At 40.2% G+C, this 14,069-nt stretch overlaps 1 protein-coding gene across 1 annotated transcript in view; it reads left to right on the top strand.

Annotated features, from left to right (window-relative positions):
• Positions 1–14,069, top strand: part of COL8A1 (collagen type VIII alpha 1 chain) — a 155,417-nt gene that overhangs the window by 1,132 nt on the left and 140,216 nt on the right. The gene's annotated exons all lie outside the window — the stretch shown is intronic.

The raw sequence follows: 14,069 nt of genomic DNA, 5'->3' as shown, positions 1-14,069 counted from the left end.
AATGAGTGTGGTGCACCTGGGAAAGAAAGAGCGTCTTCCGCAGCTACTTCTGGAAAACCAGACACTTGGTCCATGAAGTCTGCCATCAGAATCTGCGGGCTGTGTGGGATGAAACTCTTTCATGTGGGAGAAAAACCCTCTTCAAATATTTCCTCTGGGGAATTGCAAAAGACTGCTTAGAGACAGCAAACCAAAGCTGGCAGTCAGGAAACCAAACCACTATTTCAGCCCTCAAGGTTCTTAAAGTAAGAGAGGAAAAGTTTTACTTTTTTTTTTTTGGTTTGCTTATATTGTTTCACTTGAAAGGGGAAAACTCCAAAGATGTAAAAAATTCTTCACTATTAAAGAAAACAGAATCATTCGAAGTCTAACTGAGGGTCTCCCAAACCTTTCCTCCTTATTGTTTGCATATCAAAAGAAATAATAAAGGTATTTTAAATGCCTATTTGGCACAGAGGATTCAATGCTATGATTCAAATGAAAGAGTTATATGTAAAACTTTCTGTCATGTGAAATTTTGCTTCATTGGAAAAAAATTATTGCTAGGAGTGCGGTTTCCTTTAAGAAAATGATATAAAATTACTATTGGCCATGATAATATGTGACCTGAGCATATTAAAATACCTTTTATCTTGAGCCACAGTGCAGACTGCTTGCTTCATATTTGCAGTAAGTGGGTAATCAACCATGACAAGAGCACAGGTATGGGACCAGGCCAAACCAAGTATGTGGTATGTCCAAGCTAATGTCTCTTTTATGTTAGTGCCGGACTCACACCCATCATCACAAGGGTGAAAATACACTGCTTCATTCACCAGATTCCCTTGAGGAAAGTTATCTTTTCTGGGAGGAAAAAAAAGTGCTGCTAGCATAAAAGAGCTCCCTGTTATTCCTAAATTTGGGGATGAAAATTGTTCTCCCACGGTTTGCTTCTGCTTTTCCTGGCAGTTAATCCACTCTACCGGCTATGAACCATTTAACCGTAACTGCCTTCCCCATGTGCCATCATGTTCAACACCCTAAATAACTGGGTGAGATCATTCTAGCCTGCTTATGATCTAACTTTCCCGGGGGTCTTTACCAGACACTCAAAGTGATGCTTTCTCCACACTTTCCTTCTTAAGTTTATAGGAAAATCAGTGGTGGGTTTCATGGAGTTACCCCAATGTCTCTCTCTACACAGGATGTGGAGGCATGAGTCTCATCTATGCCATTATATAGCTGCCCCCAGATTGGCTTCATGGCCATACCTACCCAGTACCATTCCAGCAGGCTTTGAATGACTCTTTTAATGTTTCTCATAAAAGAAAAGATAAGCAGCTGCCTGTTTCACTAGAGACACGGGGAGAGTGCTCTGTTGATTTTGAGGGCCTGCTACACTTAGGGAGACACACATTTTAGATCTTCTGCTATTCCCAAAATTATAAAACAATATTCTTTCAATGATCAGAAAGTATATCCCACCTTAATTCCATTTGTGAAACAAATATCAAGGAGGGGAGGATGGGGGTGAGCAGAGAATTGAGAGAGAAGCTGGGCGGAATCACTCCTAGGAAGTACCCCAGAAGAGAAAGATCAGAATCTCTGTTACAAATGCAGCTGCTTTTTGCTCTTATTTATGTGGAATATGGGGAGACACTGAAGAGCAAAAATCCATATCTGCTTTTGTTTTTTTTTCTTAAATCAGTGAGAATATTTCCAGTAATAAGTTAAGATCCATCTCTACTATGTCCTTCTCTAACAAAAGAGAACAGCTCGGTTCTAAGGACCCAAATGATTTCAGGTCTGCCCCACATTAAAACCCATAGAAATGGGGCTTCCCTAGTGGTGCAGTGGTTGGGAGTCCGCCTGCCGATGCAGGGGACACGGGTTCGTGCCCCGGTCCGGGAGGATCCCACATGCCGTGGAGCGGCTGGGCCTGTGAGCCATGGCTGCTGAGCCTGCGCGTCCGGAGCCTGTGCTCCGCAATGGGAGAGGCCACAACAGTGAGAGGCCTGCGTACCACAAAAACAAAACAAAACAAAAAAAACATGCAGAAAACCCATAGAATTTTGCCAGTTATAATTTTAAAAGCTACGTTATGAATATAAAAACCTCAGAACATATTTTTAACTAATGGGTGGTTCACATCAACAAATCCACCCCTAACTCTCCCAAAGGGCCCCATGTTCTAACTTGTAACTACGCACAAGTTAGAAGTTACAGGCAGCAGTTTACTCCTTCCTATCCATGGTCTTCCACTTTGATATGGCAACTTGCAGCGCTATTGAGATGCAGCCGTATTTTCCAATCTCTGGTCCTCCAAGTATCCCTCTGAAAATCAGGTCTTTCTTCAGGCCTTGGCTTTCTTCTCTTCCACCAGGCCCCCATAAACGTACATATGCATAATTCAAAGAAGGTATAGATCTTCAGACTAGAGAGCACTCTTCTGAGAATTTCATTGTTCTAGCTGTTGAGTGAAAAGGAAAAAAAAAAAAGAGACAGAGAGAGAGAGGGGAAGTTAAGAGAAGAATGAACGCCCTATGGAATTTAGAGAATCTTTCATTTTAACATTGTGTAAAAAGAACCCCTTACTACCCAAAGCATCTAGAAATTTAAATTGAAAAAAAAGGGGGGTGCAGATTACAGGTTGTTACAAAATGCTAAGGATATAATGAAAAAGATCTTCCAATGACCTGGCAGTCATTGACATCAGTTTATGCCCCACAGTACCAAATTAGAGCTCTGCTAGACTTCCCCTTTGCAGAGACCCAAGGAGTGAAAACTGGGAAAGAATATTAACCACATTTCAGCACCGAGAGAAGCCACTAATTAGACATTCCACTATTGCTTTGGTAACTACGTTTGCTGTTTAAGGAAGGAGGTTCTTAACAGTCTATCCTCAAGCAAATGGATTTGCAGCAAGAGGGCTAAAGAGAGTCACACACAAGGTCGGAATGTCTATGATCCGGGGGCCCTGTGAACACAAATCCACAAAGCAGTTGAAACTGCATGGAATCAGACTGAAGTGACTGAAACAAAAATGTTCCCAAGAACTGATCATACAGTAATCAGCTAAAATAATAATGAATTCTAACTTCTCAACGTAACAAAAAGAAAAAGCACCTCAGGACACCCATAGCTGACTATGTAAAATATTAAAACACACAGATGGTCCACTTTCAATCTCCTCTATTAATTTTGGGCTCACCTCTATTGCCCTTCCTGGAAAACAAAAGCTGTCCTTCTCTCCTTCAGCACAGGGTTTGCAGATGTGGCCATGCCCCTCTGTGCTACTTCCTTTTCTACTTTCAGTGGAAGAAATCTCTTTTCAATTCTTATAGATCAAGTTTCTGGAGTACCACTCATAGTTGTGTCATTTCTCATTATCAAAAGTCTCATACTTCTCTTAAACAGGATGTAAATTTTCACTCCAACAAATAAAAAGGCTTTACATTTTTCTAAACCATAATTCATATACCTAAAAGAGAGGTAATTTAAACTTGCTACATGCCTCCAAACTGAAATGAAGTTTCTAAGCGCTTTATTTATCTAGGCCCTATTCTAACTTCTTGGGGTTTAAAAATTTATTTAGGGAATCACACAGTATAAATGCTGGAAGGATCCTCAGAGCTAATTTCAACTAAAGTTAATTTTACAGATGAGAAATGTCAGAGAGGCTGATGTCTTGCCTAAGATCACCCAGATGTGTGTAGGAGAAGCAGGGCTGGAGTTCATATAGCCAAACTCTCTGATCAGCACTCTATCTGGAATAACTATAATGTGTCTTCCCCACATAGTGTGTATCTAAGATGTTTCTAACTATGCCAAGAATTCTGTTGGAACATAAAATATAGGGTTCTCAGAAACCATAACCTGGTAGAGGTTTGGGGCTACAACTATACCTCTGCAGAATGTTTGGAAACATTGATACAGTCCCTTGTGAAGAGTGAAGTCACTGTCACCATCACAGGGACCTTGTGTGTTTTTCTTCATTCCAGGGTCTGATACATAATAGCTGCTTGATAAATCTGTGTTGAGTGGGTGAATGAATGAAAAAAAACCCCAAAAAGCCTAAGTATAAAATATCCATATTTCTTAACTCCTTCCATAAAAATCCTTATGAGTCTATAGGGACTTATAAAGACTCAAATCTCAAGTATATATCAAATTTAAGATTCCCTTGTGCTTTAGGAAATGTAGGAGAGTTCATTTAGCCTTATCAATGGCTAAGCCATTTCCCTGCCTGCAGTGCTTTCACTAGTCCTTACATTTGCCCAAGTTCTAGAGATAGTACTATTTTTTGCAGCAGGCTTAAGATCGAGTTCCAATTTCTACGTGGCAGAAATAATGTATTATTTTTATGTGATGATTTACAGTATAACCTTCCTCCTCTCCTACCACATTGACAGTGTGTTGCCAGTATAACCACCTAGCATCTCCCCAGGTCTTTAATGAGAGAAAGGGTAAGATATGCATAATGGACCATCAAAGGAAACTTTGAGGGACATACTGGTTGAGGGGTGTAGGCATGAGAAGTGTTATGACACAGGGTAGGGGTCATCAAGGGGCCAAGAGTATAGAGAGAGGATAGTGCAGTTAAGAGGGTCCATTCCTCTGAAACAGAAGAGGGAGAAACTCTGGAGAGTTTTGAGGTGCTAGAAAAGAGACTTTTAATATGATCATCTGAGCTAAGACCTACTCAGATGTTTGGGAGGTGAAATCCTATTTGGATCAGGCTCCTTTTGGTGTAACACCATTCAAGGACTGCCTCACATTGGTGAAAGCTTTATATGCTTTACATCTATTAAAACTCTTCTTAACCCTTAGCTGGACTTTCAGTTAAGAAAGAAAAGAGACCTCATTGTAGACCTGACTCTGACCCAGAGTACTAACTCCATGGATGTCATGTCATCAAAATGTTCTCTGCTAAGATAGCAATACAATTTTTAGGAATACATAAAGTTACCCCAATGTGGAAAATGATAAAGGCAGAAGGGAATATTCTTGTATCTTTTCTAGAAAGAATTTACCCTGTGGACAGATGTTACCCCAGATGCTTGTTCACTTTCCTGTAAAGCATGCCTGACAATTGCGTATCTTTGAAACAGTCACTGTGTTTCTGAAATTGATTTATTGTGTGTTAAAATTTACATGGTCTATGACTAAGCATCACTGTGAAAACATAGTTTTAAGTAAGTCTTTCTTGAAGACTGTCTTTCTTAAGCTCTCTTGATGTGTTTACATCTCAGGATATTTAGCCGTTGGCATCATTTGATGTGCTGAGATTAAAGACAACTAGTCACTTCATGTACTACTTTTCCAACTCTAACTGAATAGGCCTGGGTGTGGGGGTCAGCTGTTGGCTTCTCCAGGAAATAAAATGTATCAGCCTGTTGGGGAGCTTCTCCAGTCCTCTCTGTTAGCTAGATAAAATAGAAATTCTGGGCCATCATTAAGGTTTCATGTATTAGGGCAACTACGGCTTGTTTATGCAGATATTTCACTACCCAGCAGCAGAGTGGCTAAGCCACAGCTGTCCTCAGTTCAACAGGAGGACAGCAAACTTTCAGAGCTGGATGAAGGGCATTGTCCAGGACAGCTGGGAGATGTTTTGTCAGCTCTCATCCCATTTAGTGTGTTCCTCTATCATGCCATGTGCACGCTAAAGATAAATCTAAATTTGGTCCGTAAATTCAAAGTGATGGCTGCACATTATTATATTTCTTTAAAGATCTGTACTTAACAATGTCCTGTCTTAAAGTCCAAAGGTCATGGTGTTCATCAGTGCTATAAATGCAAACAAGTGCCCACTTGTTAAAGGGCAGACACAAGATAATGCCAAGGACTACATGAAGGGAGATGCTAGGTGGGGCTAAGAATTTGTGGCTGAGGTGGCCAAGACTGTTGAGGTTGGAACAATGAGGGAAGAAAAGGGATCTGCAGTAAAAATATGCTATTGGAGTCACAACCCCTAGTCTAACATCTTGTCTAGTTCCCCATCTAGCTCCCAGTTGATTCCAGTCCTCTGCTGTTCAAATGAGTGGGGAGGGAGGTTATGACCAATAGAGGGAGCCAGGGGGTTGAGTGTCTCAGAATAGAAAACTGACTTGTTCCCAGAAGCCTTTAGATTTGCATTTTTCTGATAAAAGGCAGAACAAGGTGTCCTTTTCAACCAGTGGCTAAAATGTACCACAGGAGTATATCACATTGTTGGTTTTCTTTAAAAAAAAAAAAAAAAAATCCCAATTTAAGCCTCTACAAATACATCACCTGCATTTCAGCAATGCCAGAAATGTCCAGGCTTGTAGAAGTTTAGTTGAAAGAAAACCAAGGCAATCTTAGAAAACGTTCCTTCCAAGGCCACCACCAGCCAAGACTAAATGCTCAGTTCAGTAATAAATAAACCACAGCATCTGGGAGTCAGTGAGAGACAAGTGTAGAGAGAGCAGAGAGCCGAGAAGATCTCATGGGTTCCGAAGGGAAGCCCCAGTGTCCTGCCAGGACCAGCCCCTGGTCACCAGGACAGGGGAAGGGAAATGCAAGAAAGATGGAGGCAGAAATGGGCCAAACAGGCTTCTCCAATCGAGATGGCCCAGAACCAGCATTCCAGGATCCTGGTCTCTCCAGGAGCAGCCAGAGCATTGCCTAGACCGAAATGAATACCCTTCAGTTGAACATTTCCATTGTGCAGTGGTGTGAGGATGGCTTGTTAAGAATTGAGACAATTGCGTAATTCAGAACCCTCTGGAGGATAGAGATCAATTAGGACCATTAAAAAAAAATCCTTGGCACACCAGGGAAGGGCTGCTTGCTTTTTAAAAATTATGACATTCACAGGAAAACAGAGCAGTCCTCTCTCTAAGACTATTGCTGATCTCAATAGAAATGAAGCTGTGAAGTTCGTATGCGGGTGGCCTGAGAATCCCGTTTCAGAAAATCTTCAGTGTTTTAATTCCCAGAACACCTTGACTCATTCTGAGGCCTTGATAATCTTTGTGCCTTAATTTATTTATCTTAAATAGAAGAACCATTCTCAAATAACCACTCTCTTTACCATTAGAGACACTAGAGTTCTTGCCAAGTATTTTACAGAATGGTGCTGCTTAAGCATACATACATAGTAAATGGATGGTACTCACAATACCTGGAGATGGCTCTTGGTATTTATTTAGAACCAAGTCGAAAGGGAATACAATTCCAAATAAGCACGCAACTTGCCAAGATGTACCAAGGGCATTTTTATTTCTCAGAGTACCAAGAACAATTCTGCATGTCTCAAGGGGCCAGATAAGGTCAAGGGTAAGTAGAAAAAAGAAAAGAAACAATAATTAAACTATGACTTAAAGAGTCTCAAGAGACCTATATGTTCCCTTATCCATATTTGACACCAGTCAACAGATAATTCCTCATATAGAAAAAAAGGTTTTGTGATTTTAAAATTCTATTTTAACTGGAGAAAGATATTTTTAATAATGACTGTTACATTGTATAAAATCTCTGAATGTCACCTCTTCAACATTCTCCAAAGTGTGTTTCAAAAACAGCAATACCTGGGATATTAAAGCATTTATGCAGAAAAAGGTACTGTGGTCAAATAAATTTTAGAAATACTCAATGAAATAATATGACCAATTTTATTCACTGCAAGATTTCACAAAGAGCTTAATATGCTCTGTATATTTTCATTCTTCAAAAAAGTTACAGTAAATAGTGCGCCCTCAACTTGTTTGATGACAAATCTTCCCAACTTGAGAGCATCTTCCTGGTATTCTATGGTACAGCTTGGGGACAGCTTAGGAATCACTGTCCTACTTCATTATTTCAAGATCTACTGGGACATGGTATTTTCAGTGTTGCTAGTTAATATGCAATACATATGGAGTGTCAGTATATATTATGTGCTATGTCAAACCATAAAATAAGAAACAATCCCAGTGTGACTTCCAAACCCAACTGAAAAGGGAACAAAAGAAACAGATGACTATGTCCTGGTCCCATGGCTCAGTTCTTTATAATAGTAACTGCAGAAATGTCAGAATAATTTGTTCGTTACATACAATAGGTGAGAGAGAAAAAGGGGGGTGGGGAGTGATAGGAAGAAAGAAAAATAAAGGAAGGAAGGAAGGGAGGGGGGAAAGGAGGGAGGGAGAATATTGGATAGATTGAAATGATCTCTTCCTTCCCTCATCTTTCCCCGTGTCTGGATATTGTTACAAATAGAGAAATGGCCAACAATGAGCAATAAATCAGTAAACAAGAAGCCCAGATAATTTCATGAATTAGCTCAACGATCTCTGAGCTCATAATTCTGTTTCATCATAACCACCACTAATTAACCAAGATCATTAACCAAACATCTTTCTTGAGCATTTACTTTTTCACCATCAATAGGGAGCTAATTCCTGGAATAGGAACACACTGATATTCTAGTATATCTTGCTACATCGGAGATTATTTGTTTACCTGTGGCACTCAGACCTCCTGCCCCCATCAAATTGACTATTTCTCTTAGGGCCCTACTCTGGGACTTCTCTTTTCCCTTTACAAAGATAATGCCTGGAGGCCAGTATCCCAAAGGCAGTGTGGTATAGCACCCTCTGCTTTAAGAAAATAAGTAGCCCACAGTCATCCAAGGGAGAAACTCAAACTCATCATTACTAGTTATAGTAATAGATACTATCTAGTAATGTACTGCTCTCATTATCTCTGTTCCTTACATCAACCCTACAAGGATGGAATTACATTCCCAATTTAAAGATGAGAAAAATGGAGCCTCTATTTGGTCAAGCAACTTGCCCAGGGTCACACAGCTGGAAGTGGCAGAGCCAGGACTCCCATCCGGGTCATGCTCCAAAGCTCATAGTTTTCCTGCTTCTTCATGGTGCCTCTCGTGAGGTCTTGTCATATCTTAAAAGGAAGAAAAAATACTGACTCCCTCTGTCACTACCTCTGACTCATAAAAAAAGTGAGAGAATTCCAGTGGTTCTGTTCCTAGACACTGCCAACCGGCTCTGCTTTTTGTTTAGTACTGTGATTTTAATTTCTTTTTTTTTTTGTATTTTTTCCTAAAAGCATGCTGCCATTTCAGAGCCAAAGAAGTAAGGGCTGTGTGACTAGAAAAATAAACAAAAAAAGCTATCAATCCTCCCTAGGGTGATTTATAAGGGCTAAGGTTTCTCCATAAATTCTCCCCAAGTGATCCCAAGTTGCCTGGCATGAGGCTGGGAAAAAGAGTGACAAGCTAGCATGTCATTCCTCAGGCAGGAGAAATTCCCATGATTATATGAGAAACAGACGAGAACAAAGGCACTATGGCATGTTAAACAAACTTGAATCCAGCTCCTCATATCATTCTCTTTGGCGTTACTCTTACTATATTCCATACCCAGGTGATGAGAGTGAAGACAACTTAACTGAGGTCCCAAGCCACGTGAGTCACCTAGACAAAAGTCCGTGTTGTCTACACCGGCTACTTAACCTGTCTGAGCTTGTACAGGTGTCCCCCACTTTCTTAAAGTTCACTTTATTCCACTTCACTTTTACGAAAGACCTACATTAGTTCCTGTTTTCGCTAATGAAACCCAAAGAGGATTTTCACTTTTATGGAAAAAAGCGAAAAGCAAAAATAGCATCCAGCATCCCTTTTGCAGCACCGCCAAGCTCCTTCCTCAGGAACTACGCTCAGCATCAAGCCACCATGGCTTTGAACTGTGTCTGGGAGCACCTGTGCTTCGTCTGGATTTATATTTTGCATCCATTAACAAGATGTGTCCCAAGGTACTTGCTTCTTCGCTTTACGCCATTTTGCCTTACGAAAGGTTTCATAGGAATGCTCTGACTTCGGGGAGCAGGGGAAGCTTGTATATAGAAAATAATATACTTCGAGCCCCTCCTTTGTGCTGTGCCAAAGACAAAAGAGGAAACAATGTCTAGCTCTTTCCACGTTTGCTTTTGTACTTGATCTTCCCTCTCTGCCTGGAGCATTCCCCATTTGATCTACTGAATTTATTTGTACTCCTCGTCCAAGATTCAGATCAGGAACCTCCCCCTCTGGAAAGACCTGCCTATACTGGGCCTGTCTTGTCTGCATGTGAACCTCCCCAGGCACCCTAGTGCTCTGTGCACAGCCATGTCATGGCCATGTCCACGCTGTAATGGCATTGGCTAATTTTTTGTATGAGACAGTGAGCTCCTTGCAGGATTCATGTCTTGTTTGTCTCGGCACCTACAATGCTTAGCACACAATAGGAGCTTAATAAATGTTAAAAGAAAAAAAGGGATGCGGGAACAAAATGTAGTGATGGTAAATGCAAAGGCTCTAAATATGCTTTTCTCTATCCCCGTAAATTTTTCCAAGAGATACATTCTCATGCACACTGCTGTGCACACATGCACACATGGTGTTACTAGACTCAACTCTGTAGCTAACCGTGAAGCACAGGATGAACTCACATTGGTAGGCTAATATTAACTATAAGCCATCTGTGTACCAAATTACATGAGGAAACATTATTTTCTAGGTGGTGCCACTGTCCCAGGACTGTCAGTACCCTACTCAAAACCATTCAGTGGCATTAGAAAACAGGACTAACACCTTAGCTTGCCAGCCAGTCCCTCTGTCTCTCTCACCCCAATCCAGCTTTCCATCTTCATCCCTCCCCAGCCTACACCAGGAATTTGACCTAAGCCAGATGGACTATTCTTCCCCTAAACATGCTTTTCTCTTTTCTCTACTGAATATTCCCTACTGCCCTTTACGCTTGTCAAAATAACCATAAATTCAAGGTCCTATTAAAGTCTTCCTAAATATTGCCACCTGCATTGATTTTCCCCTATTCTCAACTGACAAGCAGTTATTATCAGTGTCACCTATGTGTTGCCTATACCCTGTATTGAAGAAATCGGGGCTGTCTACTAGAACTTTCTGCTATAATGGAAATGTGTTATATCTAGGGTAGCCACCAGCCATATATGGCAACCAAGCACTTAACATGTGGCTAGTGCAACTGAGGTGCTGACTTTTTATTTTATGTTTTTGTAACCTCTTTAAATTTAAAACTAAATAGCCACATGTGGCTAGTGGCTACTGTACTGGACAACACAGAATATTTAACTTTTCATGTGCTATGTCTTGTATCCTTGATGAGCATATAAACTATTGAAAAAAATTGAATAAGATGCTTTTTTTGTATCCCCAGGGAATGCCATGACCACAGTAGTATTCATTAAATATTATGTTCAATGCATTACTGGGTTTTTCTCTAATAGCTATAGTCTCTTAAAGAAGTCTTCTCCCCTACATATAAAATTTTAATAAAGTAGCACAGATTGCATTTGCTTTTTTTAAATGGTTTAAACTCACTTAGAATGGCACTATATCACTACCTGGATCCTTTAGCACTCTACAAACGAAATAAGATGAAGAATGATTTGAACTGAGTCTCTGAAAGAGAAAGTTCAATTATTCATTACTATCTCATTTTTTTCCCCTTTGGGGGGAAACATGTTTTAAATGTTTTCTAAATATGTTTCAGACCTGCTGAGACATAGAATTGCTTCAATTTTCAATATGACCTTTTCTACAGAAAAAGACTGTCCCCGGGGACCTGAAACAAGCTCAGCCACCAGATTTTTGCTTTTCTCTCCCCCTGAAGCCCCATCACTTTCTGAAGGAAGGTGGTTCTCCATCATAGATTTCCCCACAGTATTCTTGTCTCTATGTCTAGTGAACAATCTGAGCCCCTTTGAAGAAGGCTAAACCTCTACCAGCAGGTCAGTGGAGGTCACAGGTCTTTGGAATTTGAATGATGTGCCCCTGGCACTTGCTGGCTTACCAATGGCCCTTCAGGAATCATCAGGCCAACAGACCAGCCACCCAATAAAATCCCATGCCTGGCAAAGCCAAGAGCAAAGTGATCAAACAGTCTGGCTGAGATTAGATTCTGACTTATTAATAAGCTTTCAGAAGATAAACCAGAATGTGTCTCTAACAGCAAGAGTTTACAGGAGATATTTAATGATTTTGGAGGTTGGCCACACCACATGCCTTCCTTCTGACTCAGTGAAGAGCGGGACAAGGGCAGAAGAGACGCATGAAGCCAGGGCAATCTGCTGTATCTTTTCCATTCACAGCTAAGTTTATTTGGAGTGACTGGAAAAACCTTCAATGAAAACTTTTTTTCTTTAACATCTTTATTGGAGTATAATTGCTTTACAATGGTGTGTTAGTTTCTGCTGTATAACAAATTGAATCAGCTATACATACACATACATCCCCATATCTCCTCCCTCTTGCATCTCCCTCCCAACCTCCATAACCCACCCCTCTAGGTGGACACAAAGCACTGAGCTGATCTCCCTGTGCTATGCGGCTGCTTCCCACTAGCTAGCTGTTTTACATTTGGTAGTGTACATATGTCCATGCCATTCACTCACTTCGTTCCAGCTTAGCCTTTCCCCTCCCGGTGTCCTCAAGTCCATTCTCTACGTCTGTGTCTTTATTCCTGTCCTGCCCCTGAGTTCTTCAGATCCATTTTTCCATTCTTTTTTTAGATTCCATATATATGTGTTAGCATACGGTATTTGTTTTTCTTTTTCTGACTTACTTCGCTCTGTATGACAGTCTCTAGGTCCATCTACCATGCTACAAATAACTCGATTTCATTTCTTTTTATGGCTGAGTAATATTCCATTGTATATATGTGCCACATCTTCTTTATCCATTCATCTGTCGTTGGACACTTAGGTTGCTTCCATGTCCTGGCTATTGTAAATAGAGCTGCAGTGAACATTGTGGTACATGACTCTTTGAATTATGGCTTTCTCAGGGTATATGCCCAGTAGTGGGGTTGCCGGGTCGTATGGTAGTTCTATTTTTAGTTTTTTAAGGAACCTCCATACGACTCAACATAGTGGCTGTATCAATTTACATTCCCACCAACAGTGCAAGAGGGTTCCCTTTTCTCCACACCCTCTCCAGCATTTATTGTTTGTAGATTTTTTGATGATGGTCATTCTGACAGGTGTGAGGTGATACCTCATTGTAGTTTTGATTTTCATTTCTCTTATGATTAGTGATGTTGAGCATCTTTCATGTGTTTATTGGCAATCTATATAACTTCTTTGGAGAAATGTCTATTTAGGTCTTCTGCCCATTTTTGGATTGGGTTGTTTTCTTGATATTGAGCTGCATGAGCTGCTTGTATATTTTTGAGATTAATCCTTTGTCAGTTGCTTCATTTGCAAATATTTTCTCCCATTCTGATGGTTGTCTTTTCTTCTTAATTATGGTCTCCTTTGCTGTGCAAAAGCTTTGAAGTTTCATTACGTCCCATTTGTTTATTTTTGCTTATATTTCCATTTCTCTAGGAGGTGGGTCAAAAAGGATCTGTGATTTATGTCATAGAGCGTTCTTCCTATGTTCTCCTCTAAGAGTTTTATAGTGTCTGGCCTTACTTAGGTCTTTAATCCATTTGGAGTTTATTTTTGTGTATGGTGTTAGGGAGTGTTCTAATTTCATTCCTTTATATGTAGCTGTTCAGTTTTCCCAGCATCACTTATTGAAGAGGCTGTCTTTTCTCCACTGTATATTCTTGCCTCCTTTACCAAAGATAAGGTGACCATATGTGCGTGGGTTTATCTCTGGTTTTCTATCCTGGTTCATTGATCTATATTTCTGTTTTTGTGTCAGCACCATACTTTCTTGATTACTGTAGCTTTGTAGTATAGTCTGAAGTCCATGAGCCTGATTCCTCCAGCTCTGTTTTTCTTTTTCCAGATTGCTTTGACTATTCGGGGTCTTTTGTATTTCCATACAAATTGTGAAAATTTTTGTTCTAGTTCTGTGAAAAATGCCATTGGAAGTTTGATAGGGATTGCATTGAATCTGTAGATTGCTTTGGGTAGTAGAGTCATTTTCACAATGTTGATTCTTCCAATCCAAGAACATGGTATATCTCTCAATCTGTTTGTATCATCTTTAATTTCTTTCATCAGTGTCTTATAGCTTTCTGCATACAGGTCTTTTGTCTCCTTAGGTAGGTTTATTCCTAGGTATTTTATTCTTTTTGTTGCAATGGTAAATGGAA

Source organism: Lipotes vexillifer, unplaced genomic scaffold (assembly GCF_000442215.2).
Source record: "Lipotes vexillifer unplaced genomic scaffold, Lipotes_vexillifer_v1.1 scaffold963, whole genome shotgun sequence".
NCBI lineage: Eukaryota > Metazoa > Chordata > Mammalia > Artiodactyla > Lipotidae > Lipotes > Lipotes vexillifer.
The sequence above is the reverse complement of the archived record's forward strand: the minus strand, read 5'-3'. Positions and strand labels throughout refer to the sequence as shown.